The 14,525-nt window shown below is 38.3% G+C and overlaps 1 protein-coding gene across 8 annotated transcripts in view; it reads right to left on the reverse strand.

The window, feature by feature from the left end:
• Nucleotides 1–14,525, reverse strand: part of NAALADL2 (N-acetylated alpha-linked acidic dipeptidase like 2) — a 672,041-nt gene that overhangs the window by 514,284 nt on the left and 143,232 nt on the right. Inside the window, exon 1 of one of the 8 annotated variants that reach the window (XM_065674558.1) lies at nucleotides 1,139–1,243. The exons of the other annotated variants lie outside the window; for them this stretch is intronic. The gene's annotated coding sequence lies outside the window, so the exon portion shown is untranslated. Of the gene's footprint in view, nucleotides 1–1,138; nucleotides 1,244–14,525 lie in introns of those variants that run through there. 8 annotated transcript variants of the gene reach the window in all.

The raw sequence follows: 14,525 nt of genomic DNA on the forward strand, positions 1-14,525 counted from the left end.
GGAAAGCCTCAGGTAATCCCAGCTAGCAGGTGGTTTAGCCCGAGGAGCTGGAATCAGGAAGACCTTTGTAATTTCATTATTACTTCTTTGTAAAAGATCAGAACACAACATCTTGAGTTAGAGTGATGTAACTTCAAAGTAAAAGTACGGCTATGCTAAGGAGGAAAAACAGTGCGGAGTACCTCAAGAACAGATCGGTAGAGGCTGGAGTAGTCAGCTGGGAGGATGCTATTAAAGGAAAGCTCTCAGGAGGCATTCAAAGACAGTTAAGCCCCAAAGCACAAGGTGATTAAACAAATTATTTTTTCACATAATAATGCTACTTCTCTGTACATGACTGGAAAATACCCACAAGTTTTATGCCATCTGAAGTGTTTTCTATAATATTATGAATATTTGTGAATAATACATATACTTCAAAGTAATTGTAGAATTTGGGAACTGACTGAATGAGTTATAAAATGAGTTAGAGAAGATCACAGGACACACAACACAGATTTCTTGACATTTGAACATAGTTGCATTCCTCCAGAACGGTGAGCTACTGCATGAATGATAAACAAGCTCTCAAGCTAATGAACAAAGATCTGACTGAATTTCCAAGAAGGCTTTACCATAGCTTATATGAAGTATTTCATTAATATTTATCTCTGTGACAAAAAACTAACAACCACTGTTATTTCCTCAGCTTCTAGTTACAAAGGAAATTCTTTCAAACAGTATTAAGCTCAGACAAAAAAAAAATCCTACAGAGGTTCTGATGTGTCATAAATTAAAACAAATTATTACATGTAGCTCCATATAACATTTTCACATTTAAGGAGAAGTTCCTGTCTTTGGAGGAGGTTCTCAGGAATTTGATGGTTCTGGATACTCCAGCCAACCCATGTCCAGCAGCAAAAGTGCAGCCTACTCCCAAGCCACAAGTTTGCAGTTTGCACCTCTAAGGGGCAACATTAAAAGGTTAAGTAGAACACTTAAGTATTTTGTTAAAATAACTTCTCTCTGCTTGCAGACATTTCTCAGTCGCACAGTCACTGAAATTTAGAAACTAATACCAATGATTACGCAACTTTAGTTTGACTGATGCAAGGAAAGAAAAAAAGTATAATTTATCACACAACAATCTTAATTTTACCTGGTCATGCAGTCTTTCCTCTTCACCCAAGCACCCTTTGGTTAAGGAGCATTGCAATTCAGCCACCCCATTTGGAGCTGCTGTCATGACATCTCGTGAAGCACAGTTGGCAGAAGTGATGCTGGTGGGATCGCGATGAAAAATTGAGTCAGAGGTTGAGCAGATGCTCATTTTAATGTGCATCTGTGCAGTGACGCAGCAGCAGTCAACCATCTTAGCTTTCATGCATGTAACAGCAAAAAAAAATCCCCAAAACAAAGGGATGAACAAAAAATGCCACATACAACCCACACTAAATAGTAAAGAGATGGAATTTTAATAGCTTAATAGCTACTTTCCATCTGGATTAAATTTGTCCTTTATCAATTTTTCAAATAGAAATGGTAGCCCACTGCCTATTGCTGGTGACAGCACAAGACAAGACCAAACCAAGACAGTACTTTCTGTGGACAGAAGGAGATTTTTATATTAGTTTAACCTCTGTTGCTAACAACCAGGAAAATGCCTGTCAACACACCATAAAGTTGATACCCAGCTAGTTGATCCTATGCAGTTCTCCACAGTTCAATGATCTGCCAGTGATGTGGCCTTCACATGAGGAAACTGCAGTAAAGCTGAAATGTAGTCATATACAAGCCCCTGTGTAAAATTCAAAAGAAATACCAGGACACTTGCAGGAATAAAAGATGACAGGGAATCATTAAGAGTAAATCCAGATTTCATTCAAAGAAGCTTACATAATGCAAAAAAATTCAGCAACTAATTTTACAAGACAAACAAGCACAATAGTAATCACAGGTGAGAAAAAAAAAAAAAACTGAATCACATATGAAACACTTCAGGATTCCTCTGCAAGTGGATTAGGAATTACTGTTTCATGAAGTTCCCTACTAGCTCTCCCATCAATCTCTTCTTTTGCTTCTTTGTATTTTCCCTCTACTCTTTCTAGTAGCAGTAGCTATTTATCTACATATAGCTAACACAGAGAATCACAAAAAGCACTATGGTAGGGCAACAATGTTTTTTCCTCATGTTGCGTATAAAAGTAGAGTCCCTTTTATTCACAATGGCATTACAAAGCAATCTCGCATTTAGCTACTCTCTTACCAGTCCTTTTGTCATTATAACTTCAGACATGCTGGCTGATGCTATCGGCTTTAAAGATCCTGTTCCCCAGGTTGTCTGTGTGCAGTTTATAAATCTGCTTTGGATTATATTGATTTACTAATTGAGCAAAACATTGGATTATACACTCTGCTGGCCACTTCATGCATTAAGCAAAGCAATTGATAAAGAAAGGATGCTCTTTGGGCTGATTTTTCTAGGGCTTGATCTTTTCTAAGAACATACATCATTCGAGTCAGCCCTTAATAGCACAAAGAAATAACACAGAATAGGAGAAACAGGGTAAAACTGTCTTTGTTATATTTTACTGGAAGAAGGTTGGCAGAAGCAGCAGCACAAGCAGGGACTTGACTGGCAACAGAGACCTGATCAATGTTCACTTTCATATAATCAATGAAAATTCATTAGATAACACCCTCTGCAGCCTAACAAAGGTGCCTGCAGTGCTCCCCAGGAAACTGGGAAGCAAGCACCCAATCTATCAAATCCCTGGAAAGAGCAGTTTATCTTCCATCCCACTGAATACACATCTGTTATTAATCAATAGGTGTTAGATTTTGTGTCCCTTCGCCTCCCATTTTTACAAGATCTGGCAACTTCCCTGTGACTGAAATTACCCAATTAATCATCCAAATAGAAAGGCAAAGTTGTTGGGGTTTTTCTGACAGGCAGGTATTTGACAATTGATCTGAACAGCCTTAGGAAAAGGAGATGGAGCAAGTACAAAATAAAAAAAAAGCACATACAGTATCAGAATACAGCAATGTAAATAGTTCATTGCTCCATCTGCTGTTGGGCTCCTTTTTTCCTCTACAAACTGCACGTTCTCTATTGCCAATGCTAAACACAAAAACACATACCCACAGACAGCCTTACCACACAAATACAGTTTATTAAGCAGTCTGGACTAAAAATGCACAAATCTAAGGGAAGCCAGTCTGAGACAACACTGACTGACCTATTAAGTCTCTTTTGATTGGGATCTAGAAATATGAAATACAGATAAGCAAGGATTACCAGACTGGCTTACATACATCTTTGAAGGAGATCTGTATTGCCCAGAGAACAATAAAAAACTAATAAAAATTTAACAATGCAACTATTTCTCACTTGGATCAGTATTTTAAAAGGAATTGCTACTCCTACCAGACGGCCATATTCAGCTTCTACATGTTGTAAGAGAACAACTAAATCAAATCAACTTTGTTTTTCTCTAAGTTCCTTAAGTTCTCTTGTGCAGCAGGTGGGTTCACCTGACTAATATACAACTGTGTGCCCTGCTGCACTTCAGCAAGCACTGATGCTGTCTGATGTTAGTTTTCACCTGGAACCTGGCCAAAGGACCACAGCAGAAAGAGGGAAAGAATGTGTGTCACCAGACAAGTACTCCTCTCACCTGATACACACAGTGCCACCTAACTCAAGATGCTCCCATCCTCTGCATCAGTCAATTATCCTCTTTAAGCACTCTCAGAGATCAAATGCACTCAATTCATTTGGTCAAAGGTGTGGGTTTAGGTGAGCAACAACAGTAACATCAATAGTGAAATTACATGTTGCACTGTGGCTAATAAAGTCTGCATTTCATTAATCTTTTCAGTAGGCCACCAGTAATTGAATGTTTGGTTAGAAAGGAGCTGTGCTTCAGGTTGTGGTATGAAGGTATTAATATAAATAGGTGATGTAGTTTCAAATGTACTGTAAAACTGCTTTTGAATATAATGGCTCAGCCACTGACAGTTGTTAAAACAGTGAAAGGTCAAAAGGCTTCTCTGAATTTTCATCAGTAAGAGGAGATCCTGAATTTAATAAAGCATTTTGGCATTTTAAATAATGAGGTATCCTTTCATACTAATTTTTTGTCCTTTATTTTATCATCCATAGTATTTTTTTTTCCTTTAAAATGCTATTCTCCTTGTATAACCATATGTATAGTTTATCAAGTATATGTGCTAGATATCCTAACACTTAATGCTCTCTTCCCATCAAATTTCTTGGGCCTCTACTATCAAACAAAACCTCCATGAACTTGGTAATACCCCTCAATATCAGACATATACTGACATTAACACACGTAGCACCACAGTTACATCTTAAAGCTGTCATTCTCTCCTCCCAAAGACCTTGCAGTCCTATTCTGTTCTACACTTAACTCTGGGTTTTTTAGCTTTTCAGCTAGTGATTCAGAGATATGAGAACAGTTTTAAAATCCCAGGACTATATATACACAAATAAAAGCTCCGTAAGAGAGTAGGTTCAGGACCCTTGGATGTACATTATCTCCACTTTTGACCTTTTAGCCATCAGTTTGATTCTAATCTTAACACGACACTACACATATTTGCATAACAAATCTTCAACATATGCCCACAATAACAATTAGTCTACAAGAACTTATTCTCAAACACTGGACTACTGCATTCACAGCACACATTAACCTGAACCCAGCTTCAGATTCGTAGTTCAATATTCACAAAATAAGGTAAGCAAGAAAGCTAATCCCTGTTTTCAAACACTTACATCTTCTGGACAATTATTTCAGTTATGACAGTTACTATTTGTACAAATTACTTGGCTACTTTTTAAATATACCTCAGCAATATATCTCTGACTGAGAATATCAGCCTGTAAATAACTCAGTACTACCAAATTATTCCTATTTTCTGACTATTCCAGGGAATCCACTGTACTTATTAATATCACTCCAGAAACAGAACATGTCCTTGCTTTAAATGCCTGTGAACTTACTTATGAAAAGAGATGTTCATGCACTCTGACGTAAAACTAACTAGCAGCCAATTCAGGTATCAACAGCATCCCTTTTGCAGTACATTATATTCAAACACATATTCAACTTTCCTTGTGCTTCAACTCTTTAAAAACACTATGACTCCATCTAAAATAGTAATTCTGTTAGAAAATATTATTTCATAGTTACGTATGAAATTACAGCTTCTGTTAAGTCCTCCAAAATCCTGACCACCTCCCATATTACAATGCATTTCTTCCTCGAGTATTACATTCTTAATTTTAACAACCATGCAATACAGAATCATAGAATCATAGAATAGTTAGGGTTGGAAAGGACCTCAAGATCATCTAGTTCCAACCCCCCTGCCATGGACAGGGACACCTCACACTAAACCATCCCACACAAGGCTTCATCCAACCTGGCTTTGAACACCGCCAGGGATGGAGCACTCACAACCTCCCTGGGCAACCCATTCCAGTGTCTCACCACCCTAACAGGAAAGAACTTCTTCCTTATGTCCAATCTAAACTTCCCCTGTTTAAGTTTTAACCCGTTACCCCTTGTCCTATCACTACAGTCCCTAATGAAGAGTCCCTCCCCAGCATCCCTATAGGCCCCCTTCAGATACTGGAAGGCTGCTATTAGGTCCCCACGCAGCCTTCTCTTCTCCAGGCTGAACAGCCCCAACTTCCTCAGCCTGTCTTCATAGGGGAGGTGCTCCAGTCCCCTGATCATCCTTGTGGCCCTCCTCTGGACTTGTTCCAACAGTTCCATGTCCTTTTTATGTTGAGGACACCAGAACTGCACACATATACCATACTGCTTTTCTATACATTGGTACAGAATGAATTTTTAACCTTCTTAATGTTAGAAAGTAATACATATTAGAAGCATATTTTAGAGATTTGTAATTTTCAACCAGACGAATGCCCTGGACAAACCTATGTGATTCACAGTACATTTATCACTGCAGCAAAACTCCTTATAATCACTGTTATGAGTGTCAGAAATAAATGTAATGCAGATTTTTTCCTCCAGAATTTGTTCCATTTGTAGGCAACACAAACTGCCTCGTGAATTACTTTTCCTGTTTGTCAAAACAAACCGTGATTCTCATTGTGGTTTAAATCTACAACTATTTGTCTGAATTCTCTTCTAATTGATATATTTTCCATTTGCCACTATGATTATTAGCATGTCTCTGTTTATCAAACAGATTTTTTTCCCCTTTGCTATTTTACTGTCTACAAGCAAAAAAACCACAAAACAAATCTGTCTGATCCAAAGAACATGAAGGCAGTTCACAAGTTACAACCTTCTACGCACGAAGAAGAAATCACATTTGCAGTAGTTTAGGGAACTGTGTACAACATGAACAGATACATACTTCTGTCATTCTTTCCTCCTTTCTGTCCTGTCACAGCCCCTTGTCATCAAGCATGGAAACACCTTCCTTTTCCATTCATCCTGTACTCAAGAATTTTGTATTTACCTCTACAGTCTAAGATCATTCTGTCACACTTTCAGTGGCAGTGGGCTTGCTCCACCTGTCTTTCCTCTGGTCCAGTAAACTACTGAATTACCAGCAAAGCAGATGAAAAACATACTATAGGTTTTACCTATCGTATCTGAACTCCTCAACTCCTCCATTTCTCCCTCTGACAGATCACAGACTTTACTATAAGGCTGAAAAGAAAGAAGGAAATTCTTATTTTAGTTAACCTTCTAGGTCCAACTCTTCTGAATAAAATTTGCTCTCTACAGATAGGAGGTTTTTTAACATGTAAAATCATACATTTTGTGTAATAGGCCAAAAGTGCATTTTCTGGATAGGCTCCAAATGCATTTCAGACTGTCAGCTATTAACAGTCTGGATCTTCTTGTTAGAGGCCAATAACAAGAACGGTTTTCCAGTACAACTTTGAGATTGTTCTTCTGAAAACTAATCACCACTCACCCAAAAGGTGACAGATATTATGCAGGTGTCAACACTTGCCACGAACTGACAGCATTTACCTTCTTGAAAGATTTTCATGGAATTGTAAAATAATTAAAGACTCGTGACTTTTAATTAAGAGATCTCTGAAAGTAAACTGAGGAATTATTAACAGCAAAACAACTGGGGTAAGCAAGGTAGGGACTGAAAAGAAAGAAAACTTTCGCTATTAAAAGAGGAGAAATCAATGTTCTAGCTGGGAGAGGAGATATGAAAGCAAATTCTCCAGATAAATGTGTTTTAAAAGAGAAAGCAAGCAATAATGTATTTATAAAGATCCATACTTTATTAGTATGTTTATCTCCCCACTCTGATAGTGCTATTTGGAAGGGTACACTACAAAGCACAGAGGTATGGGGGGTGTGATTTTGAAGTGTATATAATAAGCATTTACCACTTAACAAAACACAATAGCCACAGGAAACTGGGTTTGTTTCTTTATCTGCTTGTATTTCTAATATAGTGCCCAATGTCCTACCCTCCATAGGAGAGCTCTCAGCATCTCCTCTTTTGGGAAAGTGAGGATGAAAACTGATGGGGCTGCATGAGGCCCCATGCTAGTAACTTATTCCTTCTCATATGGTCTCAAATCTTACAGTAGGAAGCAATCCTGACTGCAACAAGCTTGAAGAGACATGAAAACTTAAGTTAGGCAAAGTGGAAAACACCATGGGATGGATGCAAGCAGTGTCAGACCAATGTAATTGTCACTTTTATAAAATCTTAAAGAATCCCATGATCCAATTCTGAGCACACAGGTGACTGAATTTGAAAGTGTCTCCAAAATGAGATTCTGGTAATCACTGAGCTAGAAGAAACAAAATGGAGGAGACTTCTGAGCTGGGAACAATAGATTTTTTTCCTCTTAAAGACCAGATAATTCTGTGTAAAATGGTACCTGCCTAATTTTAAAACATATTTCTTTCTATCTATGCAGATGCTCTCTGAAAAATATTTTAAATCCTATGTACAGACCAGCAAACCATGTAATTCTGTCTAGGTCTTACTTCCCAATTCAAAATTAACTTGGTATTTATTCCTAACTCCTGAAGTAATTAGGTAGATTCAACAAGTAACATCCTACAGCACAAAGTCTTCTTATTGAAAGGTAATTTACATTATCAAATACAAAACCTAATCACAAAATTACTTGTTAAAATTACTCAGTAACAGCAATTGCAGGAGTTTACTTAAAAAATAAATAAATAAATAACAGCTGCATTTATCTGGTAAGTACTGTCATGAAGTTAGTCTATACTTATTTCTTTTCTAGCTATAAATCTGACCCCCTAGCTCTAAAGCACCTGCTGCATCACATAATGACCATCTACTGAATAAAGATACATGTTCCAGCTGGGCTAAATCTAACCCAAAAATAGATGGAGCTTTACTGGTTACTGGTACCTACTAGCCCCACTGTCAGGAACAGTGAAATCTCCTGAGAAGCTGAGTGCAATTCTCACAAAGAAGTTGATTCCCATGATGAGCCATGGGGCTGGTTTGGTGCAGGAGCTACAGCTTATTCAAAACAAATAGTCTGGGGAGGAAACAGTTCAGCTGGAACTCCCAGCACTAGCATGACTGAGTTGCCTTCAAATCAATCTGGGTGACCTTCAATGAATGTGGTCTTGACAAGACTGCCTGCAGAGCTCCCGCCACATCTCTGTTCTCCCAGGCAGGCAGCTGTGTGCCCCCTGCCTTCATTCGAGAATGTGCTTTAAAGGATGAGAAGGACATAGTTCAAAACACTTGGGTGTTTCCCACTCACCTCCCATTCCATGTAACAATAGTGAATTTTATTCCTGTAAAGAACATTGGAAACTAATCATACAAAGCTTTGCCTCCACATTTCAAATTATTCTGACCCCATAACCTCACTGCTCCACTCTTATGCAGAAACTTCTAATCCTGTTATGGCATGCCAAGTTCAATTTGTGGAAGCCAAGGCAGACATGTCAAGGGTAGGAAACAAAGATCTTTTTTAATCCCAGAGACAGATACTCAGAAATATGGGCACATAAAATCACCAAGACCTAGGCATTCCTGGACTTTTTGACTTTCTTCTGGAAAATAATCCCTGCTCTGAATGGCAATGAGGCCAATCATTTTTAGTGTTAAAAGATTTGGAACCATTAAGGATTTTACTATTCTTACTGTTCTCATTTTCAGTCTTTAGCCTCTGGTATGCCAGAAGAAATTCAGTAGGCTTCTCCTCCCACATAAAATCATATCTACCTCTTTGTAGGTATGGGCCAGATTTTCACTGGTGTTGTGAGCCACCGCACTTTAATCACACAACAGCATCAGGCTTTCATCCTGTAAAATTCATCTTTCAGACCTTTACAAAACACATCCTTCTGTTCACCAGTGGTTGGCAAAGAGGTAGCTGGTTACATCCATAAAACAGCTGATAATAGCACCTAGGCTTCATCTACTTAAACCTGTCAAAGTGTGAAGTTACACACAGGTAATTATATATGCACTCAGCTACTATGTGTTCTCAGAGATTGGACATATGGGGGTGGGACACACTCAGCCTCTACAGGTATCTCTTCAAAGGACCAAGTTTGCATTTCCCTTTTTTTAGTAGCACACTCAACCAAGAACCACCTCCAGTGTAAGCTGAAAGAGAGAACTGGCCACTCCTGATGCAGGACTCGGGGGGCACACACCAGTCCTCATGCAGCCAGGTATGACAAGAATGTGGCCCTTTGAAGACCCACCACTGCCACAACCCTAACCTCTGCTTCCCAGGGAGAGGCAGCAGCATTCACTGGAGTACCAGCTCAACAGAGAGCTCAGCATGACTATTCCTCCTTCATGTTCCTCAGCTTTGTTAACAGGTCTGAAGAGGTTAATTTCTACAGCTTAAGGGCAGCTCTAACCTCCATATTGACAATATACAGATGTTTTGCTCACCTAATTTGTTCCACTATTCACAAAAACATGCAGTTACCTTAGCAACTACTACATTACATATTATCTCCAAGCTGCAGAGCTTTTTCTTTTCTAAAAACAAACCCCGCAAGCCTACTGATACTGCATGTTACCTTTGATATTAGTTCTAACCGTTTCAGAAAACACAAAAATAGGCACAAATGTAATGAAAATAAAAGTGTCTTTTCTAAAACTTATTTAAGTTTTCCATTTATGAACAATTTTCTTTGTAGATTTGTTTTATTCAACTCTTCTGTATGTTTTCTATTCTTCCATGGGTTACAAATTGCATAAGGGAAATTAAGAGGACAAGGATAAAGACTGGTTTTAATATAAGAAGCTAGCTGGAACTGGGGCAGAAGACATGTTAGAGAATTTGTGTCTCAAAAAGAAGAAAAGTCAGGAATCAAGGAAATATCTGAAAATTACTGCAAGAAGAAACATACGCCTTCAGGCCACTGATTTCAAAGTGTCCTTGCTCAATAGACATCTAGAATGAAGACATATCTATTTTTAAGCAGTAAATCAACAGAACACAAACCTTTTCTAAAGTGAAAGAAATCCTCCTCTATGAACATACCTAGAAGACAAAATAATGGTATCGGAAAATATTTGCAGTTGGTTATGTATCAGCATTGCTCCTAGGCTCCACTGCTTCCTGCACTACATAAATTTGCTTTCAGTCAAAATAAATTTGGTTTGAAAGGCACGTTGACATCATGTAAAGTGAAATGATGTGGACACATGTAAACAAACCAGCAACTGCCTACTGCAAGATGAACCAACCTCAGTTCTAGACATGACTTCCACGTCCTGAAATGCTCATTGCTACTTAATAGTGCATTGCACAGGGTGGATGGGAGGAAATTGATAGTTTTTTCTTCAAAAGGAATACATTTGGGGAGATATTTTTGTTTTGCTTAAATCAAGAGAAAATCACAGATAGGAATTTTCTCAGGGCTCTGAAAAACTATAAAGGTTTATCTTTGACTAAAGTGTGAACTTGTTGAGTCTTCTGATTTCAGCAAGTTACTGATTCGAATCCACAGATCAGTACTTTGATTCAATTTCTAACTATTTTAAGTACCTTTGAAATTAGCAATGATTTTGATACTGTCTTGAGTTAATACTTTAATGAAATAACTTCTGAAAAGGTGTTGTACAACATCTGTCTGATATTCTTTTACAGCTGTCACATGGTGTTTGGTTTTTAGCTACCTGTTCTACATGCTCGAATACCCTAGAGAATCAGGATTCTAATTTTTGCAAAAGATAGGCACCTTTCATAGGCTAATCCTTCCATGAAATATGGCTAAAATGAAAAGTTGCTGGACATAGAATTTTTTTCTGGTCTTTCTTTCTAACAGGAAGATACATTTTTAATCAAACAAGCACAGCATGTTTTAAAAGTGATAAAACTTCGCACAAAGCCATCAGTATAAATTGCAATCCAAACTTAAAATTTTAATTGCTGGTAACTAAAGTGTTGGTAGGGAAGTAATCTGGTGTCCAATTAGTTATTTGCAATGAATCTTCCCACAAACCTAAGTGAAGATGGGTCTGGCGCTTAAGTTCTAACTCAGGAGTTTTCCAGTTTATTGGACCCTTGAAGTTTTCTACTGCCAGTTCAGACTCCTGTATAGCAACTTCAGGCCAGATGACACTTTTTGGGTTTCTTCATTACCCTCACAGATACTTAGAAGAGAGTCCACTGAAGCTTTGAGTCTGCTGCTTCCAGGCTGGAAATACCTCTGCTAGCATTAAGTCATTGCCTCATTTCTACTTCTATTCTGTTCTACTTTCTCCCCTACAAGAACCTATCTATCTGAAGCTCAGCATGACTCTGCTTCGAACCTGTTTTTTCTACACTGTTAAAGAAAGTCACTGAAGCTGGCCAGTAATAATTACTTCTGCAGTTCAGCACATAGGTCTTTTTGTAGCCTTCTGACTATTTCTGAAACGACAGCTACATTGAACGATGGTTTATAAGTATTTTTTAACAGATATGACTGTAACCTTTCCATCTGAAATACATGCCTGCCTATACACACCATCCTATTCTGTCCTTGAACATCACAACTCACTGATCATACATTTTAGAGGAAGAAACAAAACTCCTGTCTGCTGGTGTCTATCACAAAATTGTATAACACGCTTCCATTATCCATTAATTCACCCTGTTACCACATAAAATGCTCTATCCGTACCACCAATGTAAAATAAATAACTATATAAAGCAGTAATTTCACTTTGTCAAATAGACATTTACTTAAATTCCGTTCAACAAGGGAGATGCAAAATGAAACATATACAGTTAACATGGTTACCTTCTACATTTACATTTATTTAAATGAAAAATTTTATGTAAAGAAACATAAAGAAACATATTGTGTAGGAAACCACAATAATGCCAATATTAAAATGCGTCAGCATCTCTTGTTACATCCTTTCTCTTACATTGCTTAACAGACACAGGAAATGTCCTCTTCTCAACCTCTCCAAAACAGTGCTGGAGTTTTGATTAGCACTATTAAAAATGCTGCCATGTTCCAGCTTAGTAATGGATGAGTTTCAGCATTGTGGCAAAAGATTCACAATGTGTGTGACAACGACTTGTCTAGATGCGACTAATACATGAAATGAGTTACAGGAAAATTATATGAATTAATATAGTACTGTAATTTATGCCATTCATTTCCTTTTCATAATGCTGCACTATACCCATCCATTAAAATTCATAAATACAATTCATTGCTTTTTAATTTCTACATATTTACAAGCACTCATTTGAAATGAAAATTGGTTTCTTACTGACACATTCTTCCATCCTGACAAACAAAAGGAAATTCTCAACACTAAAAACTAATTACTTCAGTATTTTTTTGCTGGTATTAATCATACCTGGAATGCCACAAAGATGAAGAGACATTTACTCAAATCGAAAATACATCAATCAATCAAGATACCTAATCCAAAACCAATAAATTATATTCCAAACAACAAACGTGGTGATGTAATTATAACTGTTTAGCATCTTTGCCTATAAAGGCTACTTAAACAACAAAACAGAAATTACCAGCAGACCCAGATATTATCAAAAACAGAAACAGTATTTTCATTTTAAAAGAAAGCAGATGAATTTTTTTAGGTTGAGAATGAATATAGCATTTTCTGTAATATCCACATTCACTTTATTTAGTGCAAGTAACTTTACTGTATATGAGAGGGTAGACATGTGCCTGTTTAATGAAGAATTAGAAAGCAACTAAGAATGACAAGAAACTGAACATGAGCCGGCTTCAGTGTGCGCTCGCAGCCCAGAAAGCCAACGGTATCTTGGGCTGCATCAAAAGGAGCGTGACCAGCAACAGAGGGGCAGAGGTGATCCTGCCCCTCTACTCTGCTCTCAAGAGACCCCACTTGGAGTTTTGTGTACAGTTCTGGTGTCTTCAACATAGAAAGGACATGGAACTGGTTGAATAAGTCCAGATGAGGGCGACGAGTATGATAAAGGGGACTGGAGCACCTCATGTATGTAGACAGGCTGAGAAAGTTGGGGCTGTTAAGCCTGGAAAAGGGAAGGCTGCACAAAGAAGCATTCCAGTATCTGAAGGGGGCCTACAAGGATACCAGAGATGGACTCTTCATCAGGGATTGTAGTGATAATGGTAATGGGGTTCAAACTTAAACAGGGGAAGTTCCGGTTAGATACAAGGAAGAAGATCTTTACTGTGAGGGAGGTGAGGCACTAGAAGAGGTTGCCCAAAGAACTAGTAAATGCCCCATCCCTGGCAGTGTTCAAGGCCAGGCTGGACAGAGCCTTGGTCAACATGGTCTAGGGCTGAGAAGTCCCTGCCTGTGCCAGGGGGGTTGGAACCACATGATCTTAAGGTCTCTTCCAACCCAAACCATTCTATGAATCTATGACTGAACTTCTCAAGCCACTCCAACCAACTGATAAACGCAGAGGGGAAAAACTATCCTCTGTCTTGTAAAACAAAGTGGCAACATAAAAACTGTGAGAGATTCTCCATCTTTACAGCACATGGAAAGGCACTGAAGATAACAGGAGCACCCTGACAGGGTAAATTACTTCTATAGTAACATTCATCTGATTTTATCCAGCATGACTTCTGGATGTGTAGGGTCTGCCTTTCCTGCTCGTCATTACATGAAGGTGAGAAGAGGAGAGGGGTGCTGGGAATGTAGTTTTGCAGACAGCAAGCTGACCCTCACCTTTTTTTTCCAGGGAGGAAGGGAAGAAGGAAGGAGGCGCCAACAGACATTTGATATACAAAGTAAGTACTTTTGTGGATATTTTAAAAAACAGAACAGTTAATTTCTCATCAATTCCTTTAATGAAAAGGGCAAGAACAGCCTGATTATCAAGATTTTAAATCACCAGTGTTCATCAGCATTCCCCTCCAGCTTTGCAACTGTGTTTTGTTACAATGCAATAGACAGAGCCTAATAATCACAATTCAGAAGAAACAGTCCCAACCTATCTCCCTTCGCTCACTCTGTGGCAGAAAATGGTAATCTGCAGGCCCCTGTCATGTCTTCACACCAGCAGCATG

This window comes from Lathamus discolor, chromosome 3, assembly GCF_037157495.1.
Source record: "Lathamus discolor isolate bLatDis1 chromosome 3, bLatDis1.hap1, whole genome shotgun sequence".
In the NCBI taxonomy this organism is placed as follows: domain Eukaryota; kingdom Metazoa; phylum Chordata; class Aves; order Psittaciformes; family Psittacidae; genus Lathamus; species Lathamus discolor.